The sequence below is a fragment of the Triturus cristatus genome, chromosome 4_1 (genome assembly GCF_964204655.1).
Source record: "Triturus cristatus chromosome 4_1, aTriCri1.1, whole genome shotgun sequence".
Classification (NCBI taxonomy): Eukaryota; Metazoa; Chordata; class Amphibia; order Caudata; family Salamandridae; genus Triturus; species Triturus cristatus.
Genome location: NC_140585.1, coordinates 225,121,255 through 225,141,671, shown reverse-complemented (window position 1 = coordinate 225,141,671; position 20,417 = coordinate 225,121,255). Strand labels below are relative to the sequence as shown.

Genomic DNA, 20,417 nt, shown 5'->3' with positions numbered 1-20,417 from the left:
TGCTGGTTACAGGTCTAGTTGTCAGTACGCCACAGCCACTCCCTCACGGCTGGTATACACCCACACCACACCAATCCAGCACAGACGTCACAGGACACGTGACCCTGCCAATAAAAAAGACCGGGCGCACATGCTCTACGCCATTTTAGAGTTGCTCGTACAGGATGCACTGCGGCCGGGACAGGCACACCGGCACGGGACGGTGACTTTCGGTCCAATGAGGTACGGGTACCTTAACTGCTGAGCGGGTGTGCAGCCTGCTGTGTTGGCCCGTCCCAGCGGTGTGGACAGCTCAGGTTTTGTGTGCCCTGCTGGACCGCAGTCTAGGTCTGAGCCATCAGACAGTGCAGGCCTACTGCCATGTGGCGTCGTCTCGCTGGTCACTGAGTTAGTGGCACCGCAAGGGCTGAGCAGGTGTGCAAACCGATGAAAAACCGAGTGCACTGGTATGTCCTCTGCCATGGCAAAATCAAGACTCAGCACCAAATGTGAGACCTGGCGGCCTGAGGAGCGGGGCTGCATGATAAGGAGGGCCGTGTGCCCCGGGTTTGGGGCTTGCAGTGGCACGTGGTAGGCCCTCTTTTCTACACGCAGGTTGTGAAAGGTGAACAGAAAGGCTTGTTTGCACAGTGGCGGGCAGTGGTAGTGCATGGGGTGCAGCAGCCTGGGTGCGCAGTGGCGGGCAGTCACCTCTGGGCAGTGGGAGTGGATGGGGTGCAGCAGCCTGGGTGTGCAGCAGCCTGGGTACGCAACAGCAGGCAGACACCTCTGGGCAGTGGAAGTGGATGGGGTGCAGCAGCCTGGGTGTGCAGCGGCAGGACAGCATTTTAGGCATGCGCAGTTGTATGTACTGTGCCATTACTGATTCCATACTACGTTTCAGATGAGTAAGCGTGAGGGCTCCACTATGTCCCGGCACGTGGTTGGAGACACACTGGTGGCGGAAAGGTGAGTTGTGAGGGTTTTGTCCACAGTATGGGCACTCACTGTCCCTCTATATCTCTTCCTTTCTCTCCCTCACACTTTTTCTCTCTCTCTTCCTTTCTCTCTCAACCTCTTCCTCTCTCTCACACGGTTTCTCTCTTTCTCTCTCTCTCTTTCTCTCTCTCGCTCTCTCTCTCACTCTTCCTCGGTTTCTCTCTTCCTCTTTCTTACACTGTTTCTCTCTCTTCCTCTCTCTCTCACTGTTTGTCTCTCTTCCTCTCTCTTTCTCTCTGTCTTCCTCTCTCTCTTTCTCTCTGTCTTCCTCTTACTCTTTCTCTCTCTCTCTCTCTCTCTCTCTCCTTTGATGGACGCATGACGCACAATCTTATCTTGCTTTTTTTCTAGCAGGCTGTGATTCACACACCGTCACGCCCTCCCATCACGAGGCGATGATTTCAGTTCTACTGAGTTACTGCCACCAGAGCTGAGCACGTGTGCAGCCTGCAATGATGCGTGGCCATCCTGGCAATCAACATCTATTTTGAATTGTGAGCTCGGCTTCACCACGTGTACACAATGGGTGAGGAGGTTGCTTCGGCACGTGGTGGACCCTCTTCGACAGACGCCGGTGGCGGAAGGTGAGCAGAGAGGCTTGTTTGCGCAGCGGCGGGCAGTCACCTCCGGGCAGTGGGAGTGGATAGGGTGCAACAGCCTGGGTGCACAGCGGCGGGCAGACACCTCTGGGCAGTGGAAGTGGATGGAGTACAGTAGCCTGGATACACAAAGGCAGGACAGCGATTTAGGCGTGTGCAGTTGTATGTATTGCCATACTATGTTTCAGATCACTAAGCTTGAGGGCTGCACTATATCCCGGCACGTGGTTGGAGACACACCGGTGGCAGAAAGGTGAGCTGTGAGAATTTTCTCCACAGTGTCAACACTTACTCTCCCTCTCTTCCTTTCTGTCACTCACACTCTTTCTCTCTATCTCTTCCTTTCTCTCTCTCACACTCTGTCTCTGTCTCTTTCTCTCTCTCATTCGGTCTCTGTCTCTTTCTCTCTCTCTTCCTGTGTCTCACTCTTTCTCTCTCTCTCTCTCTCTCACTCTCTCTCTCTCCCTCTTTCTTTCTCTGTCTCTTCCTCTCTCTCTCATTCTTTCTCTTCCTCTCTGTCTCACTCTCTCTCTCTCTCTTCCTCTCTCTCACACTGTTTCTCTCTTTCTCTCTCTCTTCCTTGTATATCACTCCTTCTCTCTTCCTCTCTCTCTCTTCCTCTCTCTCACTCTTTCTCTCTCTTCCTCTCTCACTCTTTCTTTCTCTCTTCCTCTCTCTCACTCTTCCTCTCTTCTCTCTCTCGCTCTCTCCTTTGATGGACGCATGACGCACAATCTTATTTTGCTTTTTGTCTTGCAGGCTGTGATTCACAAATGGTCCAGGGATGACACGCCATGGCTGTACCTAGTTTTATTTGTTGTAGTTTTGTTTAAATAAAATGTTCTATATGTAAATCCATACATGACTGTGATTCTTATTTGTCTAACCTCATATGCAACTTCTTAATTTATAATTGTGCGACATCAGCCAATTTGTTACGTTCCAGATTTCCTAAGGTTGCTGTCACATTTGTTTGGGGGGAGGTGAGGGGGGAATGGCGGACAAGGGGCTGGTCGCTGGGGGTGTCGGAGCAGTGTTGGGTGTCCGAGCTGCATGATCGTTGGCTCCATTGCATCTGTTGTCGTTCAGGTGTGGCTCAGGGCTGGGCTCCCTTTCATCTGTTAGGTTGTAGTCCGACTTTACACCTGCTCAGAGTGGATGTAAACTTCCTGCTACTAACGCACCATATCACCCGTTTTGTACTGTCTTCGATGATCTTGCTGGTGGTTGAGAAACTTGCGAAGTGATGTGCTCGCTGCTCTTTTCACGCGAACGCCTACTCTCCATCTCATTAGCAATATTTGCCGGGGTCTTCCGTGACAATGCTTTTTGAGGCTGCTATCGCTAGTAAACTAGTGATATGGCGGTTTGCTCCAGCTTGTGAATGGTGGGTTAAATTTATCACCATTTTGGTTGCGAAAAAGTGCAGTTAACACGCCGATGTGTCCTTGAGAATATACCCCTCGGTGTTTGAAAGACTTAAGAAGTACTCGAGTGCCACGCTGAGAGCAGCGCACACATCGCTTTCACACGGGGGGTCGCGACTAAAAAAAAAACATCCACTTTCACTAATTTACATTCGCCTCGGGGACCCCATCCCCCGAAGCATGCCGACATGTTCATTATTAAAAAAAAAAAAAAGAAAAAAACACAACGAGAAGAGGACCGCGTCGGCCCCCCGAGGACCCCCTCCCCCGGGGCCTGGCCTCACCGTTGGGGACCGTGGGGGGAGCCCCAATGCCCCCACAGTCCCGCCGGCTTCCCGCGTCCTGTGGGAGCCGGCATTTCTTTGCCACACGGGGAGTTGCTGACATGCACCTCCCCGTGTGGAAAAGCAATTCGTTTTGGATTTTGGAAGCGAGAGCAGGTTCCCCAGCTCTCGCTTCCAAAATCCAAAGAAAGTTTGCTATGACAGGGCGGAAGCCGTGCGGCTCCCGTCCTGTCATAGCAAACAGCACTGTCCCGGGGGTGGGCACCCCGGGACACTGCAGGAGCCGGGATCCAGGAGGGCCGTGCGCCTCCTCCCAACATGAGTGAAGCCCCGCGAACGTGGTGGTCCCTGGGGCTGCTGGGGCCCCCGCAGGCCCCAGCTATTATTTTTTAAGAAAAGTCCCTGGGCCCTAGCCCACCCAGGGGCCTCATTAAAATAAAATGCAGGAACCCACGTTTTTTTTTAACAATTTTGGCGGAATGTGCGACCCCAGCATGAATTGCGCCTTTTTTTGTTTTTTTGATGCTTTTTTTGGCCCTGGGAGTCCTTCTGGGACCCCCTGAGCAGGCCTAGGGGTTCAGGGGGTTTCTACCTTGCCCCCTTCTTGTTTTATATCTTTGTTTCTCTGTTTTCTCGCGACTCACTTCTACCGAGTCACAAGATGGCTGCAAACACATTCTGGTTGGGAGTGTTGACAGCCAATTACAATGAAGCGCATGGTCGTAGCAGCCAATTAGAATGAAGCGCGTGGTCAGGAGGGTTCGCGACTCCACCGCTGCCCTAGATATTGAAACTTTTATTTTTGGAATTTCTCAGCAACTACTGAACAGATTTACACCAAACTTTCAGGATAGGAGCTGACCTGGATAGACTTTTGTTTAGGAGAATTTCACTCCTTCTCTCTCTCTCTCTCTTCCTCTCTCTCTCTTCCTCTCTCTCTCTTTCTTTCTCTCTCACTCTTCCTCTCTTCTCTCTCTCGCTCTCTCCTTTGATGGACGCATGACGCACAATCTTATTTTGCTTTTTGCCTTGTAGGCTGTGATTCACAAATGGTCCAGGAGTGTTGGTTACCAGAGGACCTGACAAGATTCCATTTACAGTAACAAAGTTGGAGAAAACGATCAAGGCACGGTGCACAGTGCGCCCCTCTAATGATGGCCTGCATGTTAGCCGGTTACTATCGGCGTTTGTATGCAGCGCAAACCCCCGACCTACCGCTTCACGTTCTCCTTGAAAGAGGACACGTGAGTCTCCCCTGATTGGAGATGGCCGCCCGGAAGGACCTCGACCGTCCCAATCTAGAAAAGAAATTGAGGAAGCAATTTCCCTCACATCGTCAGGTAAGACTCCAGGACCAGACGGCCTTCCCCAAGAATACTATGCGTCATATCGTGACACTCTTGGGCCCCATCTGGCCAGCCTGTTTCAGGAAGCCCTTGAAAAGGGCTCCTTTCCGGCGGAGACGGACATCGCCACTATTGTGGTCCTCCCAAAATCTCAGCCTCCCTCCCGTCACTGTGCAGACTACCATCCCATATCCCTCCTCAACACAGAGATCAAACTGTACGCCACCATCCTGGACCAGAGACTGAAGCCATACTTGCCCTCGCTAGTCCATCCGGATCAATGCGACTTTATGCCCGAACGTGCGACCCGTCACTGCCTTTGGAGGTTACAGCTGGCTCTGGCCTATCGACAATTACTAACTCCTTATTTAGCTCTCCTCCTCATAGATTTCGAAAAAGCGTTTGATTCGGTGGACTGGGCATACCTCCAGGACGTGCTGGCCGAGATGGGATTCGGGCCCTAATTCCAAGCACTGGTCCGTGTACTCTACGTACAACCGCACGTGCGAGTGTTGGCGAACGGTGTGCTGTCCGAAGCCTTTCCCATTGCTAGGGGGACACGGCAGGGATGCCCCTCTCACCCTTGCTGTTCACCTTGGCGATGAAACCCCTGGGGTCCCTGGTGCGGGCTAAAAACTGCATTAAGGGCTGGGAGTGGCCAAACACCGAAACAGACAAGATCGCGCTATATGTGGAGGACGTCTTGCTCTTTCTGGCCGAACCCGCCTCCACGGGACCATACTGCCTCCGGTTGTTGCAGGCATTTGGGCAGGCGTCAGGTCTTCGATTGAACCCAGGGAAATCAGTATTGGTCCCACTCCACTTATCGAGAGATTGTTACGACTGGCAGTCCAATATACCGCTTTTGCGCAACTCCTTTAAGTATTTGGGGATATGGATTACCCTGCTTCCAGAGCTGGGCTGGTCCCTTAAGGTTAACCCACTGGTTAAAAAGGCCAAAGAAGACCTTCAGAAATGAAAGACATTACCCCTGAACCCTTTGGGTCGGATTGCTTTATTTAAAATGATGATTCTTCCCAGGTTCCTCTATGTCCTTCAGAACACCCCTTTCTGTTTTCCTAGGTCCTGGTTTAGGGAATTGGACAGCTTAGCCGCCAAATTTTTATGGGGCGGAGGAAAGACGCGTCTGGCCCTGGCCACATGCTGGATCCCCTCCTTTGACCGGGGCATGGGGATGTATCTATATTTTTTAGCTACACGTCTACTGGTGTTCCACGATTGGTTTACTGGGGGATGGTCCGATCCGGCCTATCGGCTGGAATTGAGCGAGCTGGGTTTATCCAAAGTCCAGGCCATGATGTACGGGGGGCCCTTCCCGTCCCAATTGTCAGACGTGACGCGGTCTGTATTGCTAGCCTGGCGGGCATCCCTACGACACACCGGCTGGTCGGGTAAATTGACCCAATGCACACCCCTCTGGCATGGGGCTTGGTTACGGGAAGTAAGTGGCCTGCGGGGGTTCAAAACCTGGGACCTCATCGGCATTACGCAGCTGGGGGACATTTGGGTTAGAGGCCATATGCTCTCCTTTCAGGATATGTGAACCCATTATTCCCTACATCCCTCCCAATTTTATAAATATTTACAATTACGACACGCCCTCACATCACATATCACTGACGGCACTCGGCTCCCGGAATACAGCCCCACGGAGGCCCAGAGTCTGTTGGGTGATTTGGGTAGGGGGGGCATCTCCCGCATATACCGCACCCTAATCAACAACACTCCCACCTCACTGGGCAAACTGAGGGCTCAATGGGTAGAGTGGGTGGGCCCACTGGACGAGGCGGATTGGCGCAATGCCCTCATGGCATTTAAGACAATCACCGCCTCCGCCAAACTCAGTCTAATACAACTATACTATCTACACGCCACATACCTCACTCCACTGTGTCTCCACCGAGCGGGCTTACGTTCTGACGCGTCCTGCGCAAGGTGCGGCCAGGCCCCGGCAGTTTTTTTCCCATGATCTGGTCCTGCCCTCAGCTGGAGGGATTTTGGGAGGCCATTCAGGAGGAGCTTACAGAGGTCCTGGGATGGGTGGTTCCCCATGACCCATGTCACTATTAGGGATCACCGATGGGCTAGATGGGTCCCGAAATGACAAGACCTTTTTTTAACACAGCTATGATTGTAGCTAAGCGCGACATAGCGGCTGCATGGAAATGTCCCGATCCCCCAGACCTGGGACAGTGGCACAAGGGAGTGGACTGGTGCGCGACTCAAGAAAAAGCTCTGTACATGGCACGAGGATGCCCTAAGAAATATCGGAGGGTGTGGGGCAAATGGCTGGGGGCTGTGGAAGACATTGAGTGATTTGGTAAGCCCTCTTTGTCGATATGCACTCTATGGGGTGTGGAACTGGGTTGCGCTGATTTTGAAGCTGTAACTGATCAATTGCCTTCTGTGTTTTTGCTGACTTGCTTGTATGTCTTAAAATCAATCAAATTTGAATATCAAAAAAACAAAAACAAAGTTGGAGAAAGGTTTATGGTCAAGATATTTAGCTCCTCTTTTTAAATTTTGCTATTCAACTGGTACAGTTCCTACTTCGTGAAAAGAAAGTATTATTCTTCCCCTCCATAAGAAAGGTTCAAACACTCAACCTTGTAGTTAGAGGCAGATAAAGTAACTCGATTAGATTGGGAAAATATTTGGCAATAGTGTTCTTGTACACATACAAAGCTGGGCCGAAGATAATATTATTCCAATGTAACGAGCAGGCTTTAGGTCAAATAGTTAGACTCATGATAAGATTACTACCTTTCAGGTGATTTTGAACAAGTATGGTATGATGCAGGGTACATCTATCTACGCAGAATTTATAGACTTTTCAACCGCTTTTGACAGCGTACACAGACCCACCCTGTGGAGCAAGCTCCATACACTGAGTAAAGCTGAAACCTTAGCTAATATTATAATAGCATTGCACTCTTCTTTGTAGTACCATTTTTTGCTTGGGGGTGACCGTGAGCTTTCCCCAAAAATCCAAACAGGGGACATTTTAAAGCAGGGCTTCTTATTAACTCCCATGCTATTCTCCTTACATATTTATGACTTGTCTAATTTGTTGAAGGAAGTAGGTGGCGGTGCCCCAAAGTCGGGCTCTTGCCATGTAGATTCTCTTTTACATGGAGAAGATATTGTGATTTTAGATCTCACTTCAAACGGCCTACAAAGTCGGTTAGATGCTCTACAAAAATATGCAGATGGCCATTACTTGAAAATTAATATACAAAAAAGTAAAATACTGATTTTTTAGGGTAAAAATCATAAAAAGATTCCAAGCTATAAATTGTCTTTGGGGAATAGAATAATGGACGCCGTTAAAACATATGTCTATTTAGGGGAAAACAATTCTGTAAATTTACAAGACAATGAACACATTCAGCTACCAAAAGCAAGGTCCAGACCTATGTGAATGATCTGTTTTCTTTTTATAGGGCAATGGGGCTTCAACATTTTAAACATCTCCTTTCTGTTTACTGGGTAAATATATGACCTACATTAAAGAACACTACTGAAATACTTTTTACAAAATTTTGGAATTTCTTGAATAACATATGGAACAAAATCCTCATGAAAATTTGTAAATGTATGGCATTGACAAATGGGCTTGTCAAGTACTGAGATTGGCTTCTATATTGCGCTGAGTCGCTCGGCTTTTGCACTTGTGAACTTACGACATGTTTTAAACCACTAGGAATTAAGGGTTCTCATCAGGACCTTGACTGGTCGACTTCTGTGGAGGAATAATACTTCAAATTTAGAATAGTTATCATAAGCTTTTATCCACCTCAACTCCGGTGAACTAATTCCAATTCATAGAAACTGAGAATTCTACTTCGAATATTAGAAGAAATCATGGAGCTATTCCTCAGTTCATTTCCCTTCTTCATGGCAACCTTCAACTGTTGTCTGTTGATTTATAATATAAAAACAGAGGAATTTGTGGTAAATTATCAGTACTTCGTATTTCAATGCAGGCGACATTTCCATGTTAGGTGATCGCACTGGTCATATTGGTAATATGGGTCTTATTTTTAGTCTAGCAGCAAGAGAGTATAACCGTGAATTAGCGTACCTTGGGGAGGGTTGCTTTGTTATTAATAGACATGTGTTTGTATATATTTTTTGTTGTGTATAACTTGTGGATGTTTGCCATTTTCTTGTCCTATCCATTTGGTGCCTGCAGCCTGTATCCTGGCTCACATGACTAGGTGTAGCTGGCAGTTGGTCTTTGTCCATTACTCTCAGACAGTGAGACAAAGGGGAATAGGTGTTGGCATGATGGGCCATCTCTGACTTGATAGGACTTCAGAAGTGTCACCTACCACACATGCACATCACAAAGCCTCTGCATCGGCACACTCACAAGAGGTTCGACACTAGTCTTTGTGCACCCAGACAAGTTGGGGCAAGTGCAGCGAGGCAGAAAATTCCAAGTACCTCTGGGGGTGCAAACGTTTAGAAACCTCTAGAAAAGTCTTCCACTTCAAAGCTGGCACACCCTCAAACCCAACTCTTCAGTACACTCCAGACCTGTGGATACTACAGAAGAAGGGCTTGCTTTCCTGCTGCTTGAGGCCTGCCCCGCCTGCTGAGAAGGAAGGCTATATCTGCACTCTTCATCCCAGGCTGAAGTGGCTTCAAGAGTCAGCTGACTGACCTCTTCTGAGCTACAGGGAGATACAGGGACATAACAAGCTCCAGAGGCTCCGTGCATTTGCCCTGCTGCCTGGACCTGCAACTGGAACTGCTTGTGCCCTGCCTGCTGGCCTCTGCTGGAGTGAGTTACTGAGCCCCAAGAGGTGCCCCTCAGGTCCTGGGCCCTTGGTGTGGCATCAGTGGAGCTCCTCCTCGAAGAAAAGGAGAAATCCTGAAGTTTCAGACTTTTCACAGCCATGAATGGGTGCTGATTGTACCAAGATATTGCCACCCACACTGACAACCAATGCAAAGCTCTGATTTGCACTTCACGCTACAGCAATGACCATCCGCAACGCCATCCTTGCCACTCCACTGTGAATTGGACTCTTCGAGCTAGACTTTGAAGATAACTCTTCCAGCTGGGCTAACATAGTCCCTGTATTACTGATTGAAATGCTGCATAAATACTTTGCACATTTCTTCTGCGTTAAGCCAGACTGCTTTTGTTCCAAGCCACCAGAGTGTTACACACAAGCTAATTTGGGGTTTGCTTGTGTTTCACCTTGACAAGATTAGTGGTTGCTGCTTGAGTAGGGTTTCACCCCCCTCAACTAGTAACCAATTTCCTTCAGTCGTCATCATCTTTGATGGATGCCACTTCATCTAGCTGCATGGTGGATTGTTCTGATGGATGTAGCGACAAGGGTGGAGGCCAATTTGCTCTCTTTGTTAAAACAGTCTATTCCTATCCCCTTTACCGTCCTCCTCCCCGTGAAAGAAAAGCCATCTTTAAAGATTACTCGGAAGCCATTGTTGCTTTCAGCATTACTTAGGCTATCCCATTTATTACGGGTGATATCAACATGTATCTTGACATCCCATTGGAGCTCAGTTTCTCTATCCTTCCAGGCAATTTAGGTTCTTGTACGCTATCACAGTTATTTGATTCAACCACTCACAGCCTCAGTCCATCCATATGGACTAAGAGGCCACGCCCCCCGACAAGGAGCGTGTCAGTCAGGCTGAGCAAAGATCAGCCTGACACTCTTCTTAGTCATGTCAGGCAGGCAGGAGCTAGCCATGCGCTAAATGTGCAGGCTGCTAGCTGCCCGAGCTCAACGTTGCCAGGCTGAGGACTTAACAGACCTGTGGCTGTGACCTCCTAAGCCTGGAAAAAGTGCCTCGAGGCCCTGCCCCTCATGACAAGGGAGAGCATCACTGTTTGCCTGAGATTTGGCCGCTTCAATTTTAAGCCCTGAAGTGCACAGGGCTGAGTGTCAATCAGTGGCACCTAGTCACAGAGTGGGGTGGGGTCAGCAGCCTCACTTACCCCATGCCCTTCTGTGACAAATGAGAGACTGCTGCCTTCCCTCATTAGCTGACCAGTCCCAACCCTCCTGGAACCTCCGAGGCATCCCTCCAAGAGAGCTGCAGGCAAGGTATGTTTTGGTTTTTGACGTTTGGTGTGTGCATGCATAAATGAATGTATTTGCATGTATATTTTAGTGAGTAAGTGTTGTGATTGGGTGTGTGTGTGTGAGAATGCAGGGGTGTGAGTGAGTATGTGTGCATGTGTGAACTCCTCTCTGCTAAAATTACCATCCACCACTGGCCACCTATGAGGCAGCGCACATACTAGATCAGATTATTGCCCAGCATGGGATCACCTCCGTTACCACCATTACTCGATGTGGCTGGTTGGATGCCTATTTCAATAATTGTTCACTATTTATAAAACATAAACCTATGACACTTTGGTGATTATGTAACTTTTCCTGAAACTGGAGAAACATTTCTCCAGAAACCTTGGGACATATTCTTGACTCTTTCCTTAATTTCTTCACCTAGTGATACACCGTTTGTGAAAAGATGCATCAAACGGTTACCTTATTTCTGCTGACCCAGGCTCACAAGCCTCGGTTACAGTGAGATTTGTCACAGTCAAACCTAAACTTTCTTCCTGGTTTAATGACTCTTTATGCACTCTTGAATAGGATACTAAACTTGCAGAGCAACTAAAGAGGGATAATTATAGCCCCACAGCTTATCTAAGAATAACTCTGCCTTGAAAGAGACTCATCATCATTAGTCAGCAAGAATCTCAACACTCAATAATAAACAAACACAAAAGGTTTAAGATTATTAATGAATTGACCTCGAGCAATGTGTACACTAACTGCAAACTTTTAACTAAACACTTTTGTGAAAATATCATCAACTTTTTCATCTCAAACATTGTTAACATTAGGGACGATGGGTCGGATGCATCAGAGGGATTGATCCATTCTGTGTCTATAGAGAAATGTGTTTGTACATATGTCCCACTATTGCAAAGGAGTCTTGGGCCTGTTGCATTAATAATACAGTCAGTAAAAGTGTTTGCAGTTTGCACCCTGACTTTTATCGAATGCATTGGGATATTGTGAACTGACCTATGTACTAATAGGTCAGTTCACAAAATGCTATGTTGTAGTGGGTCGCAATTTGGCCTACCTACGAATATTAATGAGGTAAGTCGCAAATTGAGACCATTACCGTGCCATCACAGGGATGTGGCCTGCTGGGGTCAGCAGAGACCCTATCTGTTTTCTTCTAAATAAAGCAACAATTTTGTTATTCAGCTCATTTTCCTTAAAGGAAGATGGGATGTGTTTTTAAAAAAATATTATCAATATTTACAACATTCCCTTGGGGACCCACTCCCGTATGTGAATCTGTTATCATGTTCTTTGAATAGTACTATTCTGCAACTGGATTTTGGTAGCGAAACATTAATACATACCACAAGGAATCGGTATTTGGAAGAGACGCCTTAACCACACCTCCTCCAAATACCGATTCGGTATGGTTTTCAAAACCCATTTAACAATTCAGAAAACCTTTTCCGAATCTTTAAGCGGACTGAGTAAATTTGAAAAAGAGTTTTAGTGTTTGGAAACCCTCTTATTTACCCAATCAAAGGGTTTGTGAATGTTAAAACTCTTTGTACATGACACCCCTTATGATTCAGCAATTTTTTACTCATTCGATATCATATTTAGGGATTATGGGGACTTATTTTACTTGAAGGACCTCCAGGGTGGCACAACCAGTGCTGCAAGCCCTGGGGTACCCCGCTAACGTACATGCCCTGGGTACCAGGCTACCATTTATTAGGGACTTACAAGTAAGTTAGCCATTACTATTTGGGTACAGCCAATTCGACATACACTTTAGGGTCAGGACCCTGGCACTGAGGTCTGATTAGCAGGCCTCAATGCACTCTCGGCATCAAAAAACAGCAGCGCCAGTGAAACAACTTTGGGATAATACAAAAAGAGGCATTTCCTTACACCCTGGAAACTTTGAGCTGATGTTCAGCAAATAGCGCAAGCTGCGCTCTTGTATTTATTGGCAAATTACGAATCGGCCTCTCTTTTGAGGCCAATCCCAGTAGGTTTCCTTCTTTTTCATACTGCCATCTTGGTGCACCCATTTTTTATTTTAGGTCATAGTTTGTATTCCTATCCAGATGTCACACAGGTTTTTTTTAGACAGAATGAATAAGTTACCTGTGACTCCTCTTTTTGCAATTTGTGGCCCCTCAGCAAAAAGCCAAGGAGTCAAATCTGACTTCTTTCTGCACACGAAGAGCCAGATTGCCTCTATTACATTGGGTTGTAACTTCAATATGGGAAAACTTTGTCCTGTTCTGCACCTTTTGTCTGAGGACAAATGGCATGCTCATGCTCAAGTCGATGAGTGCATGCACTCATCGACTTGAGACTGCTCTACCGTAATGGCATCTATGTAGGTATGAATCAGTCATCTTCAGACCATTCCATATCAGACCATAGGATTTTGACTGCTCTTCATTTGCGCCACACGCCCCCGATTCTGAAATGATTAGACTGTCTCCTCCTTCTTAAGCCTTGTTCACTGTTCTATTTATGGAAGGATCACCAGGTTTATTCCCATTCACCTTCACAGACAATGTCCAAGGAAGTCACTTTTTTCCGATAATCATAAACTATTACATATCCTTAGATTCTGCCGCGCCAGCCTTGGTAGATGGTCTTTCTCAGTGATGGCTCCGGCACTTCGGAATGCTCTGCCCTTGCCTCTTAGATCCACCTCTTTCACTCTACAGTTCGGAAAAGCGCTAAACACACTGCCATTGCCGCCACGTTTTTCATTGCGCCTTCCTCCCACGATTCCTGTTCAAGTTTTATGGTCAGCGTCAAAAGACCCTCTAAGTGCTATGCGCTCGAGAAGAAGAGACTAGCATAACACAACGTACCAAAGTGAGGCGCATGAGCTGGTGCGGGACTGGGGAAACATGGGGGAACCAAACGGTCGCTCCCCTTCATAACAGGTGAGGGGATATATTTATGGAACTAGAAATAAAGCAACGGTATGGGGGAAAAAGGACCACCACAGTGATCCATGTCCATGTGCGTAAAGCAAGCGCTACACGCAAGCTCGCACATTTGCCCTAGATCCACTGAGATGCAGGTTACATTACATAGTGCACAGGGCTAGTTCCAGCAGCTGACATCACATATTCATACGGCAGAAGCCTTTTATCAGGGCTGGTCAGACCACTCCCATTCCAAGCATCTTGGCTCCAACGCCATCATCTAGCTTTAGGAATGTAAATACCATCAACAGCTCGTTTACGATACGCAGAGTATAATTAGAAGTGTTTACTATGTGTCCCTGTGGGTGACACCTGGCACAGAAGTAAGCTGACCTCAGCCTGCCCCTCCTAAGAAAGGTTGCTTAAAAATCACTCAACTGAGCTGGGTCTGACTTAGAATCAATGCAGACCCTAGCCCTTGGGAAACTCATGTGTGGATTATCTTAACCTGAACATGGCCCCAGGGAACAGGTACTTGGATCCCCCTGCCCCACACCTGTTTTGGTGAGAGAGTGGCCAGGACAAATCGCAGCATTTGGGAATTTTTATTTCAGTAACTAAAAAACTAGAACAGGAACACATGTTTACACAGTCTCTTTGGGGGTCAGTCAGGAAGAGGGGAGAATGTCATAAGAAGTGCATGGCCGGGGCGCTAGTGGTATTTAGCGCTCTAAACTATAACGGGCACATTTCTCTAGTTTTTAAATTTTAGTTTTTGTGTTATTCCAACACCTAACTATAAGGTCACTTAATTTTTTCGGTGAATATAATATAATATAATAGTGTGTGTGCTTACGAGAATGATTCTATTATTAACCAACGGAGATGCACCATTTCAAATTAGCTTTTTGTTGCATAGAACTATTAACAATTGGTACTTCTTGATCTGTCCTCCGCCTTTGATACGGCCAAGCACGACAACCGTCTGTCCCTATTGGAGCAAAGGATGGGCCTCTCGGGCACAGTATTACAATGGTTCGCCTCCTTCTTGAATAACAGAACTCAAAGAATAAAGATGAAGAATTCACTCCCTCAACCCTCTATGGTCACCCTTAGTGTTCCTCAGGGATCTGCCCTATCGCCCATTCTTTTCAACCTCCTAATGGAGCCTTTGGCGAGCGCTCTGAAATCAGCGAACAGCCTATATCACCTGTACGCGGATGACACCCAGCTGTATCGGAAAATCACCTCTCCAGAAGACTTCATCGCCCTCAACACTACTCTACTGAACACGCAAAGCTGGCTCATTAACTACCACCTCATGCTGAATACCAAAAAAACTGAATTCATTCTCATCTCGCCACTGAGCCACACACCAAAGCTAGACCTATGGTTAAAACACCTAACCTCCTTTGATTGTGTCCCCCTCATCATTGACTCAGCAAAATCACTAGGAATCACCATAGACAAACATCTGAATATGCAGTCGCACATCTCTATTGCCAACAAGGGTGCTAATCACAAGTTGAGTATATTAAGGAAACTCAAACCCTTCCTCCCTCAGGCTGATCTAAAGGTGGCAGTACAAGCCCTAGTGTTACCAAGATGAGACTATGGAAGCACCACTGTGAAGCGGCACCTAACCCTGACACAAAGATACCTATATCCCGGGAATATTATCCTAACGAACGTCCGCACTCCATGAGTAAACAGGGGGAACCGCCTTCGACCCTGGTAACCCCACCCCCATGTCATGTGTTCCCCCAGGAGCCAATCGCCAAGAGCAGGACAGCGGAACTCGTCACAAGTGACCCCGGAAGGGAAAACACCGGCGTAAAGAAATCACGGAGCGAAGCGAAGGAAGGAGAGGAGAAGATGGCGGGAGAGGAGACGGAGGAAAGCGGACAGGTGAACCGGGGCGAGAACGAAGCAGAGGAAAAAGACGACCGAGAGGAGGACGCGGACAAGGCGGAAGCCGACGACGAGTGGAGCGAGGATTGGTGGAGCCCACCGGAGGACGCTGGAGAGCGGCCGCTTCCCTGGAGGGTTGCGGCAGAGCGGGTGAGTCCAACGGTTCCGGGGACTGAGAGGGAACGGGCCGCGGGTGGCAATATTCTACCGGGAGTGGGGTAGGAAGGGAGATGGTCCTGTAACCCCCCCCCTGATTAGGAATCACCGAACCACCTATTCTCCAGCCCTTGACAATTCCTAGACCGGGTACCCATAAACCCTAACCCCCCTTTCTGTTGGTACTGTTTTCGTTTGACCTTCACACATACCCTTTTCATTTGCGCACCAAACTGGGTGAGGTGGCTGGTAACCAGAAAACGGTATAGAACATATCTGACGACCCCTCTTCTTTCTTCTCGGCCTGAACCTCCGGAGAGCCCACCCAAGGAGGAAAAGAGCGGTGTAAAGAAGAAAATTACCCTCGTGACGACCATCCCTGAAGAAAAGGAAGAAAAGAGAGAAAAGAAAGAAGAGAGGAGACTACTGTCGATAAACCAACCCTGACGCTGTTGAATTGAATAAAAGAGAAAAGATTGCTCACTACATCAGGCCTCCGTGTCTGTCTATCCGGCCCGCCCTTCCCACACGCTCACAACCACCCTCTGTGGTCTACCTAAATACAAGCTGGCTCCGCTGAGATCAGCACTAAATGCTGCCGCTAGACTGATATCAGGAACAAAAAGAAATAGTCACATCTCTCCAACCCTGAAAGCCCTGAATTGGTTGCCTCACGAGGCAAGAATACACCTTAAAGTGGCCTGCATGACACACAAAGTAATTCACAACAACACACCCAGCTACTTGACTCTAAAGTTAGAAAGGTCTGGAGGCTGTAGACAACTTCGAAGTGTGAGCACTTTCCTTCTGAAACCTCAATCCTTCCACAAGAAGAGAACTGGATGTAGAGCTTTCTCAGGGATTGCACCAAAGATTTGGAACTCCTTACCTCCAGTAGTGTGTGGAATCACCTCCCTTACCGCATTCAAAAAAGAAGTAAAAATACTTCTAATGAACAATTACATTCCCCAAGTCTCAATTCTAGGATGTCACCGAGTCATCTTTATGATCCGAATGCCATTACCTATGGACGAGTAAATACACAACTCCATCTTGGACGAGTAAATACACAACTCCAACTTGGACGAGTAAATACACAACTCCATCTTGGACGAGTAAATACACAACTCCATCCTGGATGACACACGAATGTTCAAAGAAGATGGCGCCAAAGGCACAGTGCACTTCTTTGCCTAGTGTGTGGCTTTTGTCATCGCCTACCACTCCTCGACTCGCAATCGAAGAATACGGTTATCTACACCACGTACTACAACCTCTGTTAAATTCAGTTTACAAATGGCCTGGCCTCACCCCACCCAACCACCAACAATTTAGTGACCTGACATTTTTGTGTTTTGAAATGAATGGAAAGTGCAGATCTGTGGGAGGCTGTAATTCTGATCTTTCGAATTGTTACAATTGTACAATGCATTTCTTTTGGACAAGAAGTTAATGTCACTAAACAGTCAATTGTGGCAACAGTTGTACAGATGCACCCTCTGTCACACATTTTATCCTAAAAGTATATCACATGTCTTTTGTAGAGTAAATAACACCAGGCGTATAGATTATGTTCCTGGTAGGTGTGTAACTAAATTGTTGGCTTGGAGACAGCATTCTCCCTGACTTGTACCATTTGTTCTCCTGTGTTTCATTTGTAATGTAAACAACACCCAGCTAGTGAAATATCTTCCCAATAGTCTGTACTTCAATTAGAAAGACACTGGAAAAAAATAAACGTACAAATGTGTAGTCCGCCCCCCCACCCCCCAATCCAATTGGAAATGTATCTAAATGTTGGAAACTTGTCTCAATCACTTTGCACATGCAGGACACACCATTGTTTTGTGACCAGAGTGGGGGGGGGGGGAAATATTTTACATCTACCTACTTGAAATGAAGCTGTAACAGCAAGTGCTTATCAGGTGCTGAGAAAATGCGAGAGGAGGTGCTGAGAAGTTGCTATTAGGTGTATTGCATTTGTGTAGTGCATTGAGACCTGGTAGTTGGCACTGTACGAGAGGCGCATCAATCCACAAACTGAATTCTGGCACACACAAAATGTGAGCATATCTGATCCAATGCACATTGTTGGGGGCGGGGGGCAGGTCAGCAGGACGCGGCCTTCGCACATACGGCGAAGCTGCCTTGCTGCTGATCAGTGAACAGTGCGAGAGGACGCCGTATTGTTTCCCTGTCGTCCACCTGTTTGTCGCATGTTATCAGTGATCTACGCTCTTCCCCCACCCAGTGGTTAATTTGTAAAATAAAAGGTGCAGGGGCTCTCCTCAGGAGGAAGCAATAACAGGCGAAATATGCTGGTGCAAACTTTCTCCTGACTAGAGCCCCGGCACTTATTATTCTGGAGAGGACTTGGCCTAATGGCTAGAGCAACAGATTTCGAAGCTGGGGAACCGGTTCTTGTCTCTGCGGGGCTCAAAATTATTGTGATTCTATGGGGAAATCATGTGCTTTGAAAATGACTGTTTCCCAATTGATGCTATAAGCGCCGGTGCTGAGGATTAGGTGCCGGTGCTGAGCACCAGAAAGCCCTGGCTCAAATTAAGCACTGCCCCCACCCCCTCTACTGCTACTCCAGACACCAACAAAAGTGGCAATACAAGTTGGAACATTCCTTTCGTTGTGTGTTTGCTTTAATCACGTCAGCCTGCATTATGTTTCACGCCCGAGTTTAAACGCGTGAGACACCGTATTTCTTGTATCAAACACCCCCATGCACCTGCATGTACATCTTTAACGCATCCCGATCCAGTGTATCTAGTAAGGATGCCATGTGCCGTGTTGTAAGCTAAGAAAACTACCCCTTTGATTGCCGTTGGTGTGGTACAGTTCAGCATTGTCAGAATAAAATGGGCCCCTGAGGGCTCTAGGCCTCCTCAGTGTCACTGCGTCAATGGCAGCTACGCCCCTTTCTGGTCTTCTCGTGGCCCTCCTGCTGATGGTGCCTCTCCTCGCCCCCTAGACCCTCCTTCTACCCGCTCGTGCACCCATACCCCTCCCTTGTATTGCTCACCTGTCGAAGATCCTATTCTCCCGGCTTTCACCTCCACTCCGGGTCACCTGCACAGACAGCCTGGCGCCCGAGGGAGGGATTTCTGGGAGATGTAGTCCAAACGAGTGGCTCTGCGGGGAAAGCGCTCTCTGCACCTGACGCCCTTCACCTGACTAGGCCTTGTACGTCGCTCAAGCAGGCCTCACACCTCACTTGCCCAAGCCACGTCCATCACCTGCAGTGACCCCGCCCCGGACTCCCGGCTACACCTGTCCAGGTAACAAGCACGCCTCTTCATCCAGCAATGCCTTGATACGTACTTTAATCCAACTTTGTGACCACGCCCCTTCACCTGCACAAGCCACGCCTACCACCTGTAGCGACTCCGCCCTCTACTCCCGGCTGCACCTGTCCAGGTATCTGGCACGCCTCCTCATCAGCTATGCCTAGATACGTACTTGCATCCCACTTTTTTTACCACGCCCCCTTCACCTGCCGAAGCCACGCCGATCACCTGTAGTGACGCCGCCCCGGTCTCCCGGCTCCACCTATCCTTGTGACAGGTACCTCTTTGCCCAGCTTCGTATTTGCTCCCCACTTTTTGACTGCGTCCTTCTGCTATCTAGACCCCGCCCTTCCGTCTTGTAGCCGTTCCCTAAGTGCATCAACCGTGTCCTTTATCTGTGCTGCCGCGCCTGGGAGGGGAGGGACGTTCACAGTACACTTCCTGAGAGAGAATATTTCCAAAAGCCGCGCTTCAAAGGATCTATTTCCGGTGACCTCTGCTGCTCCCGCTCACAGGTCTCCTTGTAGTCCCCTTGGGACGCCGGCCGTGGCTCATCTTTACGGTTCCACACCTGATGCCACTCGCCGTCCACACCCGCCTTCTACTGCACCTCCAATGCACACCTGTGTGACACCTGCAACAGGTCACCTCTGCTTCAGCTACACACAAGATCCCTCCACGCAACACCTCAGCCGGCCACTGGCATCTTAAGAGTCTTATGGGCATTGGGCAATACACAGTTTGGGGCACCCCTCTTCAGAACAACTGTACATTAATTTTCAGATATTCACGCACAACCTTACGATGTCAAATAATATTTTCGACTCATCTGATGTTTGTTGGTTCTGTTTCTATTTTCTTTGTATTTATTATTGTTTTTATCATTATTATTGTCTTTATCGTTATCATTGTGTTCTCTTATTGTCTATTATTATCACTGTGTTTATTTACTTATCTGTTAATTTTTGGAAAATTTAATAAAAATGACTTGAAATAAAAAATATGACTTGAAATTAAAAAAAAATGTTAGACTTTCAGAAGGTGCGGGGTGTTTCTCTCTCTTGCTCTGGATCAAAGTTTATGAAAGAAAATATAAGTGCAGAGATTCAACAATAAGTGCTGGCAGGCCCCACCCACCTGCAGCCACTCACACAAATTAAACACTGCCACTCCATAGACACACCCTGGCACGTGCTGTGAGCCTATTGTCTCCACATCTCTGCCATTTACTACAGCTCACTATCCCATAGGCCTATCCTGGCGCCCGCTGTAGCTCTATTGGCAAACTCCACACCACTGGCATTTACTGCAACCCACCTCTCCATAACCACCCCTTGGTGTCCCCTCAGCTCTTCTGACAGCCCCACACCAGTGGACCCTGCTGCAGCTAAGCTGCGTCCCAGCTGC

General features: G+C 47.8%; 1 protein-coding gene across 2 annotated transcripts in view; it reads right to left on the bottom strand.

The window, feature by feature from the left end:
* Nucleotides 1-19,378, bottom strand: part of RAB19 (RAB19, member RAS oncogene family) — a 102,810-nt gene extending 83,432 nt beyond the window's left edge. Inside the window, exon 1 of one of the 2 annotated variants that reach the window (XM_085651909.1) lies at nt 19,239-19,378. The gene's annotated coding sequence lies outside the window, so the exon portion shown is untranslated. Of the gene's footprint in view, nt 1-18,745; nt 19,124-19,238 lie in introns of those variants that run through there. The other variant, XM_085651908.1, reaches the window with a different exon arrangement.
* Nucleotides 19,379-20,417: the final 1,039 nt, after the last annotated feature.